Source organism: Eublepharis macularius, chromosome 5 (genome assembly GCF_028583425.1).
Source record: "Eublepharis macularius isolate TG4126 chromosome 5, MPM_Emac_v1.0, whole genome shotgun sequence".
In the NCBI taxonomy this organism is placed as follows: Eukaryota; Metazoa; Chordata; class Lepidosauria; order Squamata; family Eublepharidae; genus Eublepharis; species Eublepharis macularius.
The window spans coordinates 5,238,857-5,244,924 of record NC_072794.1 but is presented as its reverse complement, the minus strand read 5'-3'; the positions used below and the strand labels follow the sequence as shown (position 1 = coordinate 5,244,924).

The following is a 6,068-nucleotide window of genomic DNA, read 5'->3' as shown; positions in this document are numbered from 1 at the left end:
ATTGCCCTCTGCGCCGCTCAATCTCAACTCCCCTCTGTCTGGAGATCAGGGGGCGGGGCCACCAGCCATGTGACCATTTTCAAGGGGTTCCGGAACTCTGTTCCACTGTGTTCCTGCTGAAAAAAAGCCCTGAACAAAGATATTCCTTTGTAACTGTACAATTATCCTCCCAATGGTGTGTCTTGTTCTCATGTGGGGTGGCTTCCATTTTTGGTGCTGTCTTCTCCCCAAGTAAGGCCAGCGTTATGATTCTGAAAGCCTGTGGACAATGGGCTCCCTTCTACCTCTGAGGAACATGGAGGATGTACAAAGGAGTCACTGATCCTCTGTCCGCATGACCTGAGCAAGCCAGCCAGGACTGAACCCTTCTATCCTTCACATATTTCCAAATCAACCCTCTTCCATGAGCTTTCGTTAAGCCTTTAATGGCGGAGAGGAGAGTATCTGGCGGAGAGGAGAGTATCTGTCTTTTATTTCATTTCTAAAATTTCTTTTAAAAAAAGAATCTAAAGAACACAGAAGCTCCACTTTTGATTGCCTTAACCTCAAAGGGGTGAAAAAGTCTATCCTACTCTTCCCCTCTCCATATGTCCCTAGTCCAAATTGAGGCTATACTCAGCTGTAATTTTACATTTAAAAGGGCCAGAAAGATCCAGTTATACATCTCACAGCCTCTCGTCTGTTTAGTCCTCAAGCCTTTGGCCGGTGCCTCGTTTTGCTAGCCTCTCAAGGTGGCCATGGCCACTGAAAGGAATCGAGGGATGAATCTGGCAGTATGATTTGTCCCCTAAGATGTCCTATTTCCGGCCTAAGGTGTCCTCTCCTTGTCGTCCAGCTGACACCCACTCCTGATCACAACTCCACCTGCCACCTAGCCCCCCTCTTCACTATCCTTTCCCCTTCACTGGTCCTTTATAATACACGAGATACAGAACATTCCTCTTGTGTGCTCCCCCTGGCTGTCCAGTTGCCATAAATCATGTTTTTTCTTCCTTTAAAAGGTTTTACCTGGACTTGTTCAAACTTGGTCCCTAAGCAGTACTTCTCTCAAGTGTCAGGTAAATTAAACGGCAAGAAGTCACTAGGAGGCTCCCTGCAACGGTTTTGTTTTTAACCTCACATTTGGACCCTTATTACAGCTCCTCCTTATGTTACCTTAAACTTTTACCTCAGGAGGGACCTGGTCACAACGAACACTCATTTTTTCTTCTCCACACGCAGACAGCTTCAGGTCTTCTCTACTTTACCCAGGCCTTTAACCTTGAGAACACCTTCCCTTATGAATCCCACCACTAACTCCACCTGTGGCATTTCGCCCCTTTTTTGTGGCCTGTATATTGCTGGTCTCCTGACTTTGTCAGTGTTCCTGAATGGTTTTTCAGTGCCCCAAAGGATTTTGCCTTAAAACTCTTCCAATTACAGTTTGTTATAGGAAGGCTTAATTATAGATGGTAGTATGACAGAACTGTCAGCTTGTGAAGGTGGCTGTGAAGTTGCTTAACCAGAGGCAGAATTTATTTATAAGTACACAAGTGTGATGGTTGCAAAGTACTGATAAGGGTACTGGTTTCAGTATAGGTTCATAAGCTTGGTGCTTTCAAATATAGTTGTATATTCACAGACCCAGTCACAAAGGCCAATTTCCCACATAGGTCTTCACCTCTCATTGACATAGATTCACTCAGAGCCAAACTACAAGTGACGCCTTATACAGGTTGGACACTTGTCAGCTTCCCTCAAGTTTTGATGGGAAATGTAGGCATCCTGGTTTTACAGCTTGGCTCTCCATTACAGCTGCAAGACCAGGATGCCTACATTTCCCATCAAAACTTGAGGGAAGCTGACAAGTGTCCAACCTGTGTCAGGCGTCACTTGTAGCTTGCCTCTCAGGCTTTTCCATGCAACTTGCCTGACCTAGATAGAATACTTTCCCCTTAGCACCCTGACTGAAAACTGCAGGTACAGTTACCACCCAATCCTGGCAGACTCTATTCACACATCCAGCCCCCCTCATTCTTACACCAGAGGCCTGCATTTAAATCCACAGTAAGAAATATTTTTAAACCCCACATTAAAACACACAAACTCATTCGTATGTGAAAGGAAGCCCTATATCCAGGGCTTTTTTTCTGGGAAAAGAGGTGGTGGAACTCAGTGGGTTGCCCTTGAAGAAAATGGTCACATGGCTGGTGGCCCCGCCCCCTGATCTCCAGACAGAGGGGAGTTTCGATTGCCCTGCAAGGAAGGCAATCTCAACTCCCCTCTGTCTGGAGATCAGGGGGCGGGACCACCAGCCATGTGACCATTTTCAAGAGGTTCCAGAACTCCGTTCGCCCGCGTTCCAGCTGAAAAAAAGCCCTGCCTCTATCCCATAGTGCTGTTAGTGTTCCTGTTAAGCTGGCCTTTTTCAAAGCTCTTTCCACCTTTGAACAAGAATAGCTATGGTGAAAGAAGTATTTTTTTCCCTTTCTGTATCTACAACTGAAATCTTTTGGAAAAGGGAATTGGCACCTGGAAATAATCTTTTCAAACAGCTACTAAAATACACCCTTTCGAGTTTACACTTCTGAGGGTGAATGCTGTAAAATACTCTATTATGTTGAGTCTAAACATAGCCTTTGTCTCCAGGGTCAAAGCTTTGAAAAATCGTTGTGGCTGCAAGTTTGAAGCAGAAGCTGAAAGTATATGGTGCCCGTTTGCTTGTGCCTTTGTCATCACTTAGAAAACCCCTCCCTTTGCTTTTTAAAATCCCTAAAATGATGATTTAACTGATCAGTGCTCAACATTCAATTGTCAATTAAAACAAAGGTGGACAGCTCTCCTGCTGAAACATGAGGAGAAGGGGCAAGACAGGTGGCAGTGGCACCACTCCATTGGTTAGTTATTTCAGCCAGACTAGTCCCAGTTTAGGACAGGTTGTCAGTTCTTTTTCGATATTATAGTTATGTTTTGGATTTTGCTCTGGTGCCTCTGTGCGTAAATGAGAACGCTCCATTTAGGAATATGAAACCCAAGAGTCAAATTTCTCTGTTGTTTAACATGAAATATTTCCAGAAACCACATTTGTGAGACATGATGAGGTGGCCAGTTTGCTAATACATTAAAGAGAAAGATTGAAATGCTTTTGGGATTGATGTAGTGGTCTCTTTCAGAAACCAAGAATTAGGACATGTATTTTTATACATTCTCTCTCTCTCTCTCTCTCTCTCTCTCTCTCTCTCTCTCTCTCTCTCTCTCTCTTCCTTCTTGCTGTCAACTCACAACTCATGTATGGCAAGATACATTTGGGGATAGTTTACCATCGCCTGGCTCTGCAGCCTTAGACTCTCTTGATGGTCTCCTATCTGAGGATTAACCAGGGCCAATCCTAGTTAGCGTCTGAGAGCTGACACAATCAGGCTAGCCTGGTCTATCCAGGTCTGGGCTTTTCAGAATCCCCATGACAATAAATCTGGCTTTTTCTAAACTCTAGTCCCCCAAAGTACCAAATGGTTGTGAATATAGTTTTGGCTCTGTTGCCACATCACTGCTGCCTCCAGTGGATTTTCTGTCTTTGATCAGAGGATGTATTCCAATATAACCAGCAGGTTTATTAACTGGAGTAAGGTGGACACGGGACTGGAACAAGGCATAATTAAATGGGACTCTTGTAGCACTTTAGCAAAATTTATTCCAGCTTGCCTTTCATGACTCTGAACTCCCTTCCTCAGATGCAGCAACATGAGCAGCTTGTCATGGGAAGATTCGGCTCACTTGACAATGGCATGTTGGGAGGCAGGGAAGGGGGCAAAAAGAGGTTGGGGTGCGCACAAAGGAGCCCCACTCAATTGTTTTATATATAGGATATTTGTGTTTTGCGGTGATATGTAAACAACTTTCTATATGTTATTTATTGCAAAATATATGGTTGCGTTTTCACCAGTGTAGTGGCTGTGCATTTAATTTCACTTTTTCTGGTGGGAGAGCTGCACATAGCTTGAGTGCAAAAGGCAAATTCCAAACCAGGAGTTATTAGGAAAGGAGTGAAAATGAAACAATTAATAGCATAAGGCCCTTGCATTGATCTATGATTGAAGCTACTCTGTTTAGAAAAAAAATACTTGTGGTGGAGGAGGGGGCATGACAAAGGCTTATACACTTATATGCAAGGTCTGGAGAATTTGGCATAGATAACTTTTTCTCCCTCTCCCATAAAACTTGAATTTGAGGGCACCCAAATAATAAAAGACAAAAGGAAATCCTTCTTTACGTGGTGCACAATTATCTTGCAGAAATTTGTTTCTAGAGGTTGGGTGGTAGTTTCGAATGGCTTTGAAAGCAGATTAGACAAACAGAAGGCCGCCGGTGCTTGATCCAATTACCTGGAAAATGCACATTTAAAGATGGCCTCCCCCAAGGCTTGGAAGAACAGTGCTTTTGAGAGCTTGCTAATGTTGAAAGCCTTCGGGTATGTGACTTGGACTGGGATTCTTTCCCTCCCACACTGGTACTGGGTCTTTCTCTGTCTCTTTGTCAGGAGATGCCATTTAGCTTTTACGAAAGAGTGGGAAGGGAGCCTGCAGGGGAATGAGAAGGGTGTTTGGCTGGAAATTCTTGGCCTTGATCTACCTCTCGGCCAGACGACCACAACTCTCTGGGGCTTTCCCTGAGCAGGAGCAAAAATACAAGTGGTTATTCAGTCCGAACTGTGAAATGTTATATTATGGGGACCAGGAGAGCTTGGAGAAAGACCTTGGAAGACCAAATGTCTCCAATGAAGCAGGATCCGTTCTTCACAGCCAGACATTCTTGAGGGATTACGGCATCAACAAAAAACCAAAAACTCCTGAAGAACACAGCCAGTTCTAACATCCTGATTGTTTGTCTCAAAATATTATTGTAGGATAGAAAAAAAATGCCGCAAGAGACTGGGGCTTAGTTGTGGAACACATGCCTGGCATGTAGAAGTGCCGGGTTCAATCCTGAGTGTCTCCAGCTAAAAAAGTAGAGTCCAGTAGCACCTTTAAGACTTGCCAACTTTATTGTAGCATAAGCTTTCGAGAACCACAGATCTGTTTTGTCAGATCTGTTGAAGAGAGCTGTGGTTCTCGAAAGCTTCTGCTACAGTAAAGTTGGTTAGTCTTAAAGGTGCTACTGGAATCTTTACTGTTTTGCAACTACAGACTAACACAGCTAACTCCTCTGGCTCTATTTCCAGCTAAAAAGTGTTCAAGTGGCAGATGTTGGGGAAATTCTTCTCTTTGCCTGAGACTGTGAAGAGATTAGGGCCACTGGCTGTGGCTGAGGGATCTCCTGGAGATCTGAGGGTGGAGCCTGGGGAGGGCTGAGGGCCAACCTACAAGTGATGAATGACACTTGAATGACAAGTGAACAGACTCACGTGTATTCCTCCCTGTTCACTGATCAAGCGGAGGGCAAGTGAACAGGGAGGAATACACGTGAGCCTGTTCACTTGTCATTCAAGTGTCATTCATCACTTGTAGCATGGCTCACAGTCTGGGGAGAGGAGAGTGCAATAGAGTCCACCCTCTGAAGCTGCCATTTTCAGCATGGGACCTGATCTCTGTAGACCATTCTGGAGATCAGTTGTAATTCTGTGAGATCTCCAGGACCCACCTGGAGGCTGATATCCCTAAAAGAGATCTTGCCCAGAGTAGACAATATTGACCTGGATGGATGGTGGTCCAGTTTGATACAAGTTCAACTTCATATGTTTCCGAGCAAAGCCAGCGAGCACTTCTGTTTTTGGTTAAAGATCTCTTCTGCACGGCGACAGTCTTGTGTGGTAATGCTATGAAGTTTCTTTTTCCTTACAGATCAGGAATAGGGCACTCATTCAGGTTCCTGCTGTTAGGTTCACACAGCAGAGACTGGGGTGTTCAAAAGAACATCCATTTATTACCAAAAAGATACAGGGATGGTAGGATCTGGTTTCAGTGCAAGGGAACTCATGCAGTCTACAGTTCTAATTAACAAACAGAACTAAGAGCTAAAACACACAAGACAAATTATACGAGGACCCTCAAGTGAAGTCAAAGTTAGCTGGGAAGCTGAGTTCTTGGAAGGCT

The 6,068-nt window shown here is 44.4% G+C and overlaps 1 protein-coding gene across 1 annotated transcript in view; it reads right to left on the bottom strand.

The window, feature by feature from the left end:
• The window catches only part of TPM4 (tropomyosin 4), a 258,690-nt gene that overhangs the window by 42,276 nt on the left and 210,346 nt on the right, over window positions 1-6,068 (bottom strand). The gene's annotated exons all lie outside the window — the stretch shown is intronic.